We start from the raw sequence: 16,539 nt of genomic DNA, 5'->3' as shown, positions 1-16,539 counted from the left end.
TTGTTGTACTTCGTTCAGTTACGTATTGCTCGATATTAATTTTATTGGTAAAATTTAAAGACTTTTGATTGGTTAGAAAATAATGCAGTTTTAAATTTATTGCATTTTCATTGCCTCCGTTTATCGGATGTACGTTGAGTGTTATTTGATATTTTCTATTTTTTTTTTTTTTTTTTTTTGTTTTTATTTTATTAAGGTTAGATTAAATTTGTTAGATTAAAATTTAGATTATATAATTACAAAAACAAAGTAACAACATAAAATTAATGATATAAGAATCCTAAGGGGCACCGGACATCATCAAGAATTAATTCACCTTTAAGATCAAAATTCTCTTTCCACCATATCAAATTAAAACAAAACAATCAAGAGGAAACAGGAAGAGCGAAGCCAGTTACCACAGTAAGATATAATTTAGAAAGTCTAATGCATGACAGCGTCAAATATCTTTACCAGAACAGGCTTGATGAAAAACTTATAGAAGATTCTGAAAGGCATTTTCACCTAACATACAATAATAGAATTGACAGTATTCATGGAGCCGTAGAGGAAGCATTAGGAATAAAAGCGAGACGAAAGAGCAGAAAGTTGTGGTGGACTGATGAACTTGAAAAACTTGTAGAGGAAAAATGCTGTATTTGAAATGGCTGAAATTCCGAGAATCTGAACTAGACAGAAGCGCATATAATGACAAGAAAAATGAGTTGAGGAGAATGGTAAAAGAAGAAAGGAATAAAGTGTGGGATGACAAATGCAAAGAAATTAATACGTATATAGGCGGAAGAAGGAATACGGTAAGTATGGAGATTTATAAAACAACAACAACTGAAAAACATGAGTCAGCCCCTATAGAAATAATAACCAACAAAGAATGGGTGAAATATTATTCCAAATTGTTGTCAGAGAATAGACCTGAGTATCAAGAACCGTCACAGCCAGAAATAAACATTGAAGGAGAGGAAATCTACGTGGATACCAACAAAATAGAGACCGCTATAATGTCTTTAAAGAATGGAAGAGCATGTGGCCCAGAGGGAGTATATGCGGAACTCATAAAATCTGGAAACAAAAACTGTTTAGAATGTTAACCAGTGCTTAAATGGTCATCTAGTACCTGAACAGTGGAAAAAAAGCATATATCTCCTCTATAAAAAGGGCTCAAGGAAGGATCCCAATAACTACAGGTGAATTTCGGTCACCAGCACTATGAGTCGCCTCTATGGAAGGATACTGAACTTAATTGAAGAGGAATACTCCAGCTACGAAGAAGAAGAGCAGAATAGTTTCACAAGCGGAAGATCATGTACAGATAATATCTTTGCATTGAAACAGATCATCGAGAAGAAATCTGCAATGAACCAGGCAGTTCATATAACATTCATCGATCTATAAAAAGCATATGATACAGTACCAATAATAAAATTATGGGAAGTATTGCACGAATCCAAAATTAACGCAGCTCTGATAAAAGCTGTTCAGAATCTTTACCATGGAGGAAAATCACAAATAAAACGATCAACAGTCTCTCAGAGGAAATTTCTATCACTAAAGGGCTCTAACAGGGTTGCTGTATATCCCCAACACTATTTAAAATTTATATTGCTAAGGCCTTACATCTATGGAAAAGAAAATGTTACGGAATGGGTATAGAACTAAAATGACATATGCCTATACACCTTACAATTTGCAGACGACCAGGCCATAATTACAAACGACAAAGATGACATCGAATATATGGTGCGGAAAATAATTGAAGAATATGCTAAATGGGGTCTCACAGTAAATGCAGAAAAAACAAAATACCTTCCAGTGGAGCTAGTACAGAAAATCTTATTTTGAACCAATAATGTGGAAATTAGGGCATGTGAAGATTACAGGTACCTGGGATCGATATTTAGAGGAGATGGAACGGACAATAGAGAAATAAACAACAGAGTAATACAACAGGCACGAAGAGTTATCAGATGCATAAATGGCATTCTATGGAGCACTGAAATTACAAAAACGAAATATAATATATACAGAGACACTAGTTAAAAGCATATTACTCTATGGATGTGAGAGCATTGGCGACTCACTGCCAGAGAATAAAGAGAAATTAGAGACAAGCAGAAATGGACGCGATTAGAAGAACAATGAGAATTTCAAGGAGGGATAAGATCAGAAATGAAGACATTAGACAACAGATGGGAATAGATGGAACAATAGTAAATGATATAGAACAAAACAATTGTATGAATATTTACGGCCACGTTCAGAGAATGCACAATGAAAGAATTCCAAAACAAGTCATTCATTGGATACCACCTGGTAAACGAAAAGAGTCCCAAGAAAACATGGATGGAATAAGAAGGTCGATGAGCGAGAAAAATCTGACCGAAGATCGATGGAAAAATCGCACAGGGTGGAAGTTAGGCATCGGACAACGTCGTGGGACGTTCTGGCCCGAATTTTATATATATATATATATATATATATATATATATATATATATATATATATATATATATATATATATATATATATATAACGTCGAATTATCGTATAAACGGGTCCGTTAACGGGCTGGAAGTAAATATTTACGGATGAAAGTGGCGCGAAAACACTATGACCAATCAGAGCACCGTCGCGCGTCAGACCATCGTAATAAAATGTTACTCCAATTAATTGATAGTTAATCCAAGTTAATCAAATTAATTATAACCACCTATGTAAGAAATAAATCGAATTGATATTATTGGATACTATCATGAAACGGTTTTGATTTTGAACTTTCAAAAATTTTGATTTTTAAAAATTCAACAGTATTTCTTAATTTTCTCTAAAAGGTATGGTAGGTAATTTGGGAAAGTATAAACGGGATTAACCATTTTAGAAGAAGCAAACATTTTAATGAAGAATGCATTTTTTCTCAAAATGTCAATAATAAAAGTTGTTCCTCTTGTAAAGACAATCCGCGGACATACTGTATATTTTCTTTTTAATTAATAAAAAATATAGCATTACTTTAATGCACTATATTTCTTAACATGTAACACAACAATTTTTACATTCCTTTCATGATTTATTCATCGTCAGTTTTATTCCTCTGTTAATGGTATTAATTGGTTAGCAAGACACACCAAGAGATTAAAATCTGTTTTGTTGTATTGTGGTTCAGTTGGTTAAATTTTAACGAATCTGCATTAGATTCACTATTTGTTCTTGTCTTCTGATTTTTGCTCATGTTACCCTATATCTTTCCTAAAATGAAGACCAGATTAAGACAATTCTATGGACACCGGACACATTATATGTTAAAATCCATCAAGTGGTTGAGCTACAGTGCATACCAAAGAATTTACATACATTATGGAGTCGAAAAGCAGCAAGATGGACATATTTGCAACATGAAGACCTTCGCTATAATCCGTAAAAAATACATATACACTAACATATCGAAAAAATACATCTAACAAATTAAAATATAAATCAATACTTACCTGGAGACCCAATCAAAGTTAATTTAAATCGGCTTTCATTGCTTTCATTAAATCGGCAATCATTGCCCTGGTTTTTGATCAGGGCAATGATTGCCGATTTAATTTCCACTAAAAAAGTTTATGTCATCTCACAATTATTTGTTCACATATTTTTGCTCTGAACTATAAATTTAAATAACTACAAAATCTGTTGTCCACTAAATACAAGCCGAACTAGTAGTTTATACCATATTTAGATAGCGCCAGGCATAGCTTCAATAAGTGAGTATTCCAAATTATCAACAGAATATATTCATAATTACTTGCATTTCCTCTACTATCAAAAATATGATTGACGAATCTATTCTTGTTAATGGAAATAGAAGTAAGTTCATAAAGCTTTGAAATACTAAATCATTATATTCAAATAGTTCGTTATTTTTTATTTGTTAAACAGTTAGAACCGACTAAAATAGAAACGTGCATATTTAATATCATTACCGTTGGTCTCTCTTACAAAATAACTAAAAATTGTTATTATGTAGTATTTAAAAACTGAAAATCATTGAGTGATATTTCAACTTTTCTCAATCAACACCCAATATGAGGTCTTTATTGTCCAAAATTAGCTCAGTTAATATTATACCAAAGCCTCTAACACAGTCTATCATCTACGGTAATTAAAAATCCAGCATCAAATCCGATATCAAAAAAGATACACTGCACCCACTCTAATAACAAAGAAAGCACTCTTGTATCTCCACAGAATGAACAAGGATAAACGAGTATAATGGACTAACTGTCAAACTAGTTCGAATCTTTCTATTGTTAAGGGTTATTATACAGTATAATGGAAAGTAATAGCTCGATAATTTGAAATTATTTTTTCTGTGGATGATGAATTGATTTCAGTGTTGCCAGGTGCCGAAGGTTAGATAAAGAAAACGGGTTGGGAAACTGAATAGGTATATAATTAAGTGAATCGGTTCGAAGATAATTTTAAGTGTGGATGATTTAATTCACATTTGTTGAACTAAAAATATGCTGTGGGCGTTTGTTATATTGTTTAAGAATCGTAAAAACACATAAATTATTTTTAATTTAAATTGATTTTTGATCTGATTAACTATAACTTATTAGATATATTCAGTTATATTTATTAACACAAGAACTTGTAGGGTGGTCTATTTTTTTGTAGAAGGCTTTTAACAGTCTCTTAATCTTAGAAGAAAATTTCATTTAATCGAACCAGGATCACAAATGTTGCAAAAAAAATAACCTTTTTCATACCCCATACCCTATCATAATACAGGGTTGTTCACCACATACGACACGGAGTATTGTAGCTAAACAATGAGATTTTTACAAATTGTAAGTTTTGGGTTCGATGAAGGACTATTAGAGGTACAATTTAAAAATACTTTACAAAATACAGAGTGTCCCGTAAATAAGTTAAAATATCAAAGTTAGTATTTTTTAAATGCAAATACCCTGTATATTATTACATTTTTAGTTTCTACGATTAAAATAAAGGTAAATTTGATTAAGATTTATATTATACTTAAACCTTACCGTTTTTGAGATTTTTCAATTTTGTGAAATTGCAGTAAAAATTTTTAGGCTTCATTTCCTCCAAGAGTATCAAAGTTTTTTTAATACTAAATATTTACTGAAGTTTATTTACTGATCACTTATTGTGTTGCAATAATAAAAATAATACTACCTTATACAGAGTATCTAAAAAATTATTTTAAATAATTATTAGCTTCAAAGGGCAATAACTTCCTTTTCAATAACGAGCAATAACTTCCTTTTATAAGCTTTTATTTAACTTGCTTTGTATGTAACTATCTATGTATGTATGTTTGTTCGGGCCAAATCTTGTAAGCTAAATTAGAACCACTTCCTTTGATTGTAGGAAATTGAAATTTGGCATGTAGGTTCAGTCCCGATTACAATACATTTGTTTGCAAGGCATAACCCGAATTTTTTGATGCTTTTGACTTTTTTAAAAGTCTATTTAAGTGAATGGATGGGGCTGAAATGTATATTTGTGGGTATATAAATATGAATAAAAAGTATATGTAACAAGTTTATTTTTTACTTAATTATTTATTAATTACAATCTATAAGTGATTAATTTTTAGATATATTACATATCTTCTTAGCGTTTAAACTTTTTTCTTGTCCATGTGGATTCGTGTTCTTCAGCTGGAATAATATTGATAATTTTCTTATATACCTAGTGGTTTTCTGACATTGATTCCGAATAACCTTGGCAAACCCTGTCTAATAATTTCCAACCCCATGCTCGGATTTAGCAGCATCTTTAATTTATCCTGTATTTTCTGGTGAACGGCTTTCCGTAATGATTTTCTCAGTATTGGATCTCCTGGAACAATTACTAATAAGGAAACGTTTAATTTAAATGGAACACCCTGTATATTTTACGAGAATCAGATGCACAATTTAATTGTCTATCAAATTACATTATACCATTTTTTACCTATCTCTTTATGTTTTCGTAGAAAATGCATTTTCTTGTAATTTAGAACTTATTTATCAATATACCCATGGACTATTGACATTTTAGATTATTTTTAAAGATGTCCCAAATTTTTAAAGAGTACAGATACTAATATTGTCGATATAATTCGTTTATTTCATTAAAAAATAAAAAAAAACTGTTTAAATATTTGTTAAAGAGGATCAATTAATATGATTCCAGTATTCAAACTACATTAACTGACTGCGTTGATTAATAATAATTGCTCCAAATACTAAAAAACTGAATTTTGTATGGGCATTAGACAGTGTGATAAAAAGTAACACCTTAAAAATGATATTTCATTTTTTTTAATAAATGCTTATTTATAACAACAAAGACTTAATTTGATAACTTATTATTATATTGCTTTCTGACTAAAAATCCACATTTATTTATAATAATTTATTAACGAACACAATTAAGTATGTCATTAATTAGTATATGGGCGGAAATAATGGTGTTATATTTAATTAATGGTATAGTCTTTTATAAAGATTTAAATAGTTTTCTTTTTGCATACAAATGGGCTAGTAATATTATCGCTTTACTAAAAACGATAATATTACTAGTCTGTACATTTTGTACATTTGTTGCTTTAAAAACATCTAAAATGTCAGTATTCCATGGGTATATTGATAAATGATGTCTAAATTATAAGAAAATGCATTTTCTACGAAAACTTGAAGGGATAGGTAAAAAATATAGGTATAATACAACTTGATAGACAATTTGATTGTGCATCTGATTCTCGTAAAATATACAGGGCATTCCATTTAAATTAAAGAAGTTATTGCCGTTTGAAGCTAATAATTATTTAAGATAAATTTTTAGGCACTCTGTATAAAGTAGTATTATTTTTATTATTGCAACACAATAACTGATTAATAAATAAACTTCATTAAATATTTAGTATTAAAAACATTGATACCCTTGGAGAAATGAAGATTTAAAATTTTTACTGCAATTTCACAAAATTGAAAATATTTCAAAAACGGTAAGGTTTAAGTATAATAAACCTTAATCAAATTTACCTTTATTTTAATCGTAGAAACTAAAAATGTAATAATATACAGGGTGTTCTATTTAAAAAAATACATCTTTGATATTTTTTATTTATTTGGGACACTCTGTATCTGTGTAAAAATATTTTAAATTGTAGCTCTAATAGTCCTTCAACGAACCCCAAACTTGCAATTTGTAAAAATCTCATCGTTTAGCTGGCTACTACTCCGTGTCGTATGTGGTGAACAACCCTGTATATCAAAATATTTGTTTTGAACTTAGGCTCGGAGAATAAATTAGTTTTAAACTTACTTACTTACTTTCTTACTGCCATTACTCGCTGACGAGTATTTGACACGCATCAGAAGATGGTTACGCAAGGCGTTTTCTTTCATGAGCTTTTCTGTGACTGAAAAGCCCGATACGTGATGTTATCTATCTACCGCACTCTAGACATTCAAAAATCTCATTGCTTTGTTGCCTCTACTTTTTGGTTGTCGCTCTTAACTGACTTTACAATTCTTCTCCATTCCGTTCTATTGTGAACTGCCTCTTCCCACTCATTCTGCTTGTTAATTCCCTTTAAGTTTTCATGGAAAATATCTTTGTATCTTTTGAGTTGTCCACCCGGTTTCCTCTTACCCTCTACAAGCTCACCGTAAAGAAGAAATGTCGGTAGGCGGTTTCCTTGCATCCTACATTATGTCAATCAAACTGCCGAGGTAATTGAATACTACGTGTTCCAATAGTTCTTCTCCGATTTTTATAGCACTGTTTTGATTTTCCGGGGGAGTGCACAGTGCACATGATTTTAGTTTTATCGATGTTCAGCTGAAGGCCCAAAATCTCGTATGCCCAGGTATATGTGTTCAGCATTTCCTGTAATTGCTGTAATGTTTTTGCAACTAAAGCGCAGTCATCAGCGTACTGAAGTTCTGTGATACATTTTAGATATATTGTAATACTTTTCAACATAATGTAGTAAACGGAAAATTTTACTACTATAAAAAAGTTAGCGACGTGTGGGATTTGAGCTTTAACTATTTAAATAAAATGGCTTTGTAGTGTGGCAGAATAGTTTATTTTTCTGTTCTAACACCAAAGGCTGCATATACGACGGACGTTGTACTTTTCAAACTAGAACGATACCTATACGAGTCAAGAAACATCAGAAAAAATATATTCAACGTCCAACAAGTGATACCACGAAATCCCATTTATGAAAACATGTATGCATCAATCCGATCAGGATAGAGTGGTCGGAAACCAAATTAATTAATATTAAGCAATTCTGGTTTAGGGTGGAATTCAAGTTCAGGTTCATTGATTAAATTCGTTGATTGACCTGGTTTTCATGAGCAGGGAACATTGATACTGTCATCAATCACTAATAGGAGAAGAATTGTCTTCCGGTTGATTATTATCAATCGATATGAGTACTAGCAATGGCTTTTTCTTTATAGTTGCAGTGCTCATATCCCTCTTGATTAGAAAAGTTGAGTCAGAGAGTTATTTCTTCATTTTTACACGTTTATTTAAAGTAAGGATGCCCGTATTATGGTTTAACGCGTTTTGATGATGCTATCGAAAAATCAAAAAACGTTATACTATGTTGGGTGGTCCTCAGATGATGACTCAGAGTTCGACTGTCTCTGAATTAATGCAAACGACTCGCGTTCGGCAGATGATAGGTCACCCCAAAAGAAGAAAGGTACTGTACGGAGTAACCAGGAAGTACAGTCGTTAAGGGTTAAAGACAGTATTAAACTAAGAATGTGTTGTATTGTACTAATTGTATTTTATAATTTATCATTGGTTTAGGATCACCAAACAAACATCCACGGTATATTCTTTGTTTGAAGCGTTGGAAATGGATAATAGTTTTTGAATTTTTATTTCTTTTTTATACGTTTTTTGATGACCGTTAAAAATACCTGTTGGTAGATATTATGACACTACATAACAACACAAGTATTTAGAATACATCTTTATTCAAAACCTCGCAATTAGTGGAATAAATTAGTGGTTTCAATTAGCGTAGAAGTTTGTTCCTCAAATTTGAACGTAAGTATTTAGAACGTCAAAATTACTACTAACTTTTGACTTTTCTACTAATTATACTTCAAAATTTGCGAGAAATGTCATTTTGGTCTTTGGTTATCATCCGTCAAGAGAAATTGTAGTTAAAAATCAAAAATTGATTGTTTTATGAGCTAAATATTAAGGTGGGTTCTCACTTGTCAGTTTCGCTGACGCAGTCCAACTGATTCAGTGATACTGAACAAATAATGAACGTCAGAACACATTTTCATGTTAAATGATCAGTACATTCGTACTTTCAGTTAAAGTGAAAACCAGTTCTACTTTTTTTCATTTTTGACTGATCATTTATCGAATAATGAATAGAAACTGAAGCACGTGGGAACTTACATTTTCGTGATTTGTTCTAGTTTACAAGTTTTGAAAAAACAATCGCCTGTTAAGCTAAATACCATGAAGAGTTATTTGTAGTTTTAGTTTAGCCGGTAAAAGTCCCTCTCATGACGGTATGGTTTTTTTTTTGTATTTTGGGACAATTATTTGCAGAATCTCTTGAAATTTGTCTTCGCTCATTTTAAGTGGTTTGATAGCCATCACAATCTTCCAAAGCCAATTCTTTTTCAATATAGTTTCACTAGCACCCCGTTTATTTCTTCGCAATATCCAGGACCTGACCATCTACGACGTTTTTTTTTTCTTTTCTGATTCACCAGAATATTCTGTAATTCATTTGCTAATTGTAAACAAACTTCGCGAACACCTGGTTTCAATTTCGTTTTAACCATTTTCATGTCTATACGAAATCACCACGTTAAAATGTTTAGACCAACTGAATACTGAATGTAGCAAAACATGAAACGTGTGAATACAATCGTTGTTTTTCATTTTTCATTGATAATGAATCAGTCAGACTGCGTCAGCAAAACTGACAAGTGAGAACCCGCCTTTAGGCTCTCTCTATGGATACAATTGACTACCGAAAGTTGTTGCTAGGATATTATATTAATTTTAATTATGTTTTTTAGACATTGTGAATGATCGTAAACTAAAAAATATAGAGTGTAAAAAAATTAAAACTACTAATTTATTCCACTAAGAGCCAGGTTCTGAATGAAGCTTTGGTATATCTAATTTGCTAATCAAAATAGTTTTTCTAAAATGGCACCAATTCTTAATTTTTAACGATCTATAGAAAAAAGAAGATGCGCACCCTTGTGTCACAAAAAGTGTTCAAGATCCTATGTGGCAGCACCGTCTTACAAAAAAAATCAAAAAACCCCAAAAATCTTTAATATTGTTTTAAGCTCCATAATTTTTTAACAGGGTTTAATGGACGCAGGTTATTTTACGGAGATATTATACGAGTAAAATTATAATTAGAGAAAAGGTTTATTATTTTGCTGCTATTAAAAATTTCTATATTATTATCTATTGCAGTACGATACCGATTCTCTAAAAATTGACGATACATTATAAGATTGTCTTCTAATGTATCAATAACCATGTAAGCTTACCATAAGTGTCTGTGTCGGATCACAGGCAAATAATATTGGTGTTTTGTAAAATTTTTCTCAAAGATTTTTATGTTTTACCATACGATTAGCGCAGATACTTGCGCGTGGTAACTTTTTTAAAAATATATCAATTGCTAACGTGATAACATAAACGTCATCTCCGACGCATCACCCCAACTAAATCAATTTTCTCACGATTCCACAACAACACGGCCTTACATGTGTTTCTATTTTTAAAAGGGCAATCTATCTAAGCCAAATTACTTTTTCCTCTATGCTCTGCTTCCTCCGTTCGTACGTTACGAACTTTATTCCACTCTCCTATCCTCTTATCTTTCCTGCTCAAAAACGCGATTAGTATTTCTAAGAGTTTCAGTAATAAAACAGACTGTTGTTGTCGTTGTTCTTTATGTCACCGCCACCTTCGCAGGCTTTTTTTTTTTTTTTTTTCTTAAATAAAGTCAGACTTATCTCGAATATTATAGACGTGTACGGTTTCCGAAATATGTTGTTAACATTCTTCGGATGTGTTCTTCAGGTTTAATTGTTGGGATTGGCAGAATGTGTATGTTTTTGTTTGTAGCTCCAATAAGAATTTTCGAACAAAAACTAGTTGAAACTTTTGACGCAGTTGACAAATACGTCGAAATATGTAGATGTAGATTGAATAAGAAAGTTAATCACCGCGACCTTATCTCTATTGTGTCCCCCTTTCTTGACTCATCATACAGTCTCAGGGCTTTGACAAAACCCAATATCTGAGACGGTTTTACAAAGGTTAGTTATCCATCTCCGATATTCAGTCAAAATCAAAGTTTATGGCAATGAATGGTTGTCGTCTACGCAAGGTGCATTTCGGAGGGGTTACTTTCTAAAGATATAGGATTTGGTAAGATGTGAGTGTCCTGTGAGGGTTCAGCAAGCAGCTTTTGCCAGACAGATCGAGTTCAAGTTAATATATAGTGTGTTTAAAAAAACATATGCCATCTCTCGTGGAGATTCCTCGTGTAAAAAATCCATTATACATTATTTTAACAGAACGTGTCAACGGTTTCTTGTAGACGAATCTGTTTTAAAAAAAAGTAAAGTGTTCTCGAATAGTTGAATTTATATATTTTAAACATTTTTTTTCTTTATTCTTTGTATTTTTTTGCTGCCGACGACGGAAAGAGGTAACTTTCCGAAACGCTAAGCATTTTTTTCTTTGTTAGGCAAATTTGTATTACTGTAAACATAACTTCTGACAAGCAGCGTCCGTTTAGGTTCAACGCAGAAGTTTACAAAAAATAACTATTTTATTTTTGTAGATTTTCTTGTAGTGTGGTGGCGAAATACCCATATAAAGCGATTTTTTGGAAGACTGGGTTTATCTCATCAAGGAGGCGGAAATGTGACAAAATATCAAGAGACAACTTTTAATTGGCTTTTAACTGCTTAACAATTATCACTTAAATGGAGAAAAAAGTCTGTGGCGTACATGCTTTTTTAGAAATATTCAGTGATAATCTATATGCACGTTCCTAGTGAATATGTCGACAATGTTTAGCTTTTAAAATATGTCGCATTTATGGTAATTTTACCCTTAAAATTTAATTCGAAACGCTAAAAGTACTTAAAAAAATTAAATAAAATTATAATAAATGTTAAATGGCCTGCAGTAATTGCCATTAAAGAAGGCTTCTTGGATTAATGGTCATAATTCTCTTATTATTTAAAGGTCTTGTTAAATATTTGCAATGTATATTTTTTAAAGATACCATGCGTATTAGTAAAGTTTTCACGGAGAACAATTATTTGGTTATTAAAAAATGATTATTGTTTATTGCTCTGACAGGTAACTCAAACAGAGAAATAGTCAGTTGTATGTATTTTTAATGTCACATAATGAAAAAATAAATATAAAAAAATTTGCCTCATCAAACCAAACCACCCTAATCATTTTAGGGGTAAAAAATACACAACAACCTATTCCCAAACCTACTGAATATACATATAAAATTTCATCAAAATCGTTCAAAGCCGTTTCGAAGCAGTATGGTAACTAAAATTGTGGGAGGAAGAATTTTATTAATTTATTTAGTAACTAATCTAACTAAATAACTAAACTTAAAGTACACATAACTAATACCTTGATAGTTATTTGTATCAAAATGGTCTGCATTTTCTTATTGACTTATCTATACTAATATATAAAATCTAAGTGAGTTCTGACATACTGATTAATCGATCCTGCCCAAACCACTCCAACGTAATAAGCCAATTTGGCATACAGGTTTGATTCTAGGGTGTAGAGGTTTGATAAGAAGGAGTTTTTCGAAATTCCAGTTCCAAGAGGGTGAAACCACCCCTCAAATATTACAATATTTTTATTTAAAAACGGTCAAGTTTCCGAAAAAACGCTAAACACGATATATATTTTATTTTGTTTTTTTACATATTTTAATGCTTTTTAATGTAATTTTTACAATTGAGGGTGAAACGCCCCTCAATATTACAATATTTGTTATTTAAAAACGGTTAGCCTTTCGAGAAAACGCTTGGACAAGCATAATTTATTTGTTTTTTTTACATATTTTGAAATTTTTAAAAAACATACAGGGTGTTCTAAAAAGTTGGGTAATTGATTAACCACGATTCTGCTTAAACTGCTTGACGTAAAAAGCTTATTTTTGAAAACGGATTTACCGGAAAGTCGAATTCCAATGAGAGATGAAACTACCCCTCAAATATTACAATGTTATATAATAATATCGCCATATTGTTTTTCAACTTCATGCTGACATAAATGTGAGAAGTATTCTTATCCAGTTTATGTTAATGAAAATTCTTGCTTTGTTTTATCATCACCATTACAAATGATCGATTCGTCGCGAACGAAGTCGCTGGTACATCTAGCATATAACACCAAATTTAGAGGCTAAATATATTTTAAATTTTTTTAACATAATTCAAACTCGACTAAATACCGCAGTAATTTGGGCTACTACACATCGTAAGCTTCTTGATTAAGATAAGGCAGAGAGCATGATAAACTCCGCATAAGCAAGAAAAGAGGAAACAGAGCATATAAGAAAAAGTAATTTAGCTCGGATAGATTACGGATTAAAAAAAGAAACTACAGTGGGCGTGTTTCTAGCAAAATCGTGGGAGAAAATCAATTAAGCCCGGATCTAATGGTTTTAAATGGCGCACATGTTGCACCGAGGGAATTCAACTTTTTGGACTTTAATTTGGAGAAGGACCAAGAAGCGGAAAGCTGTATACGGAAATGTATACATTGTATTGTAGGTATTTAATTAAATGCTGAGTAAATAAAACGTGTACTTCAAGACAACATTTTGTATAATACAATAAACTTGTATTGTTTCAGCAAAGTTTATAGAGTCCGTGTAATTAAAATTTTTAGTGTTAATGTGTGACAATAAGTTTATAGTGATGTTTCAAATATAATTTTAAAATTTTCAATATATTATATTGTAATAATGGTGTGTGATTACAAATACATTGAAGCCTGTCAAAATTTTGATGATCAACCTACTTGCTATAATAATGTTTTAAGATATTCATTTCACTCATTTTGTCTTTTATATTCACGTGAAGCAGGGCTTCAATAAACGCCTCCAGCGGTTTCGGTTGTTGACAATTGATTTGATTATCTCGCCAAGACTCGATTTTTGCTGCTTCGATAACCTTTTTAACTGTCCTTTGCCATGTATATATTGTGGCCATATTGACGAGCAGTTCTACTGCCTTTTTTGCACTCAATATAAGCTGTACTTAGCGATGTTGTTGCCACCCCATCGCCTTGCTGTGTGGACCAATCCACCTCCATTTCCTAAGTTTGATCTCATTATAAACCTGCCTCTGGTTGGTCAGTCAAAAGCTCCATAAGTCTTCATTTGATAGTATTTGGCCTGAATATTCTACAATTTTTCGCAGACACAGCGTTTTATGGAAACTTGGAGTTTGTTAATTAATTGCGATGTAATTTTCCAGTTCTCTACACCATACTGACTTGATATTCTAATTGAAAATTTTAAGTTTAGTAGGTTGAGAGTACCTACTGTCTAGATCTCCAAATATTGTTGAGCATTTCAATGTTATTCTGTCCTTGTTTAATCTATTTATGATGTCTTGCTCTGTGCCTTTGTGGGTTGAGATCATACTACCTGAGTATAAGTAAAATTATTTACCTCCTTTATAGGTGTTGTTCCTATGATAAAGGGAGTGACATTGTTGGTACAAACTCTAATCGATTTGTTTTTTTTTAATATTGAACTTAAAAGCTGCAATTCGAAATTCATTTATCAAGTCAAGTAGTTTTATTGCCATATCGCCATGACTATGAGAAAGGAAACATGTCATCTGCATAACTGAGATATTCCAACATGCTAAAGGGAGTGCACCATTAAATGTTTTAGGATAAACTAAGATATATTATATATGTGAAAATAAAATGGTCGTCCATTTCTAGGCATTATTTAAGAATGAGTGGGCCGCTTTGTACCTAACCAAACTGTCCTTTTCGATAGAGGGACTTCAAACTAAAATAACTGCAGTACTTAGGTTTCTCGTTGGTCCCTGTCAGCATTCTTTCCTGAAGCCGTACACCGTACAAATTACCAGCTAATCCAATTTTGTAAAAAGGTGGCATTGTGACTCAAATTGACTCCAGTCATCGTCGCGATAGTCAATTAACTCAAGGGAGCCAATCCTTAAAAAGCTATTTTTTTGTCGAAAATACTCTAGCAGAGATTGTATTAAGTCCAGAAGTTCAACTCTACCATGTATTGAACATGGTAAATTCCAACATTCATAGTAAAGTAACATTAGCCGATACAACTTCTGGAGTTAATATGTTTTGGACTAATCTCTGTTAGCCAACAAACGATAATAATATTGCTTTTCAATGACAGTTATATTCCAAAAATAATAAACACTATTTCATGTGCGTGTTGATTATTAAAATAAAGGCATGCTTTTAATGCTAAATTGTTATTAATCATTAAGCCTTCCTGAAAAGCGGCGGGTATCTCCAACCAAAAATTAGAACTAAAATAAATCAAAAAACAAAAATCGAGAAAAGGTGCATCTTGAGGATAAAAAGCCGGGAGGCACGTATAGCCGCCCATAAAAATGTTAATAAAAGTTGGTAGGCAGTTTTTTTGTTTCAATTATCTCAAAACGGTGATTTTGACTTATCAGATAAATTTTGTTGTAAATATTATTCCTAATCTTAAATTGAAACCGCGTTTCGCTTAGCTACTGTAATTTTGGAGTTAATTTTAAAATTTTAACACCCTCCCATACCCCTTACCAACCCCCACCCCACCAAAAACTAATGGCCAGATTGTCAGGTGCCACAGTATTTTTGTGCCAAATTTGGTTAAAATCGGGCTTTGGTTTAGCGGTTTTGAGTTATCGCGTTACAGACAGACAGACAGACGGGACAGAAGAACAGACAGAGAGACAGACATACACCATGAAAATATTTTGTATTTAGGTCATTTATGACCCAAATAACTCATGTTGAGAAATCAAAAAAGTTGCCGATCTTAATAGAAGCCAACACATACCTGTTGGTTAGCTATTAATAATCAAAATAGCTCACTTAGAACAAAATATATTGAACTTTAATTTTAAGATGTCTGTTTTTCCTTCTACCGACGACAATTATTATTACGTACAATAATAAATATCTAAATACTTGGATCTCCATATTGACAAGTTTTAAGAATGTTAGGAAAATATAGAGAGGGCAAAAGGAAACCTAAGTTAACATTAAATATAAAGAAAAAACATATTTCTATATGGATAGGTAGAGGATATTGGTTGGTAAATCTAATTTAGTTCAATGCTACAGTTATAGATTAATTCGCAATTTTTAACGAACATTTTTTGTCGCTTAAGATTGTGGGAAAATCGATCATCCAGTTTAATCTAGCAATACGTAACTGAACGAAGTAATACTGAG

The 16,539-nt window shown here is 31.8% G+C and overlaps 1 protein-coding gene across 1 annotated transcript in view; it reads left to right on the top strand.

The window, feature by feature from the left end:
• The window catches only part of LOC115885233, a 49,943-nt gene that overhangs the window by 2,863 nt on the left and 30,541 nt on the right, over positions 1 to 16,539 (top strand). The gene's annotated exons all lie outside the window — the stretch shown is intronic.

The sequence above is a fragment of the Sitophilus oryzae genome, unplaced genomic scaffold (genome assembly GCF_002938485.1).
Source record: "Sitophilus oryzae breed Bouriz unplaced genomic scaffold, Soryzae_2.0 scaffold_378_pilon_pilon, whole genome shotgun sequence".
Lineage (NCBI taxonomy): Eukaryota > Metazoa > Arthropoda > Insecta > Coleoptera > Curculionidae > Sitophilus > Sitophilus oryzae.
Note: the sequence above shows the minus strand (reverse complement) of the source record. Positions and strands in the feature narration are given on the sequence as shown.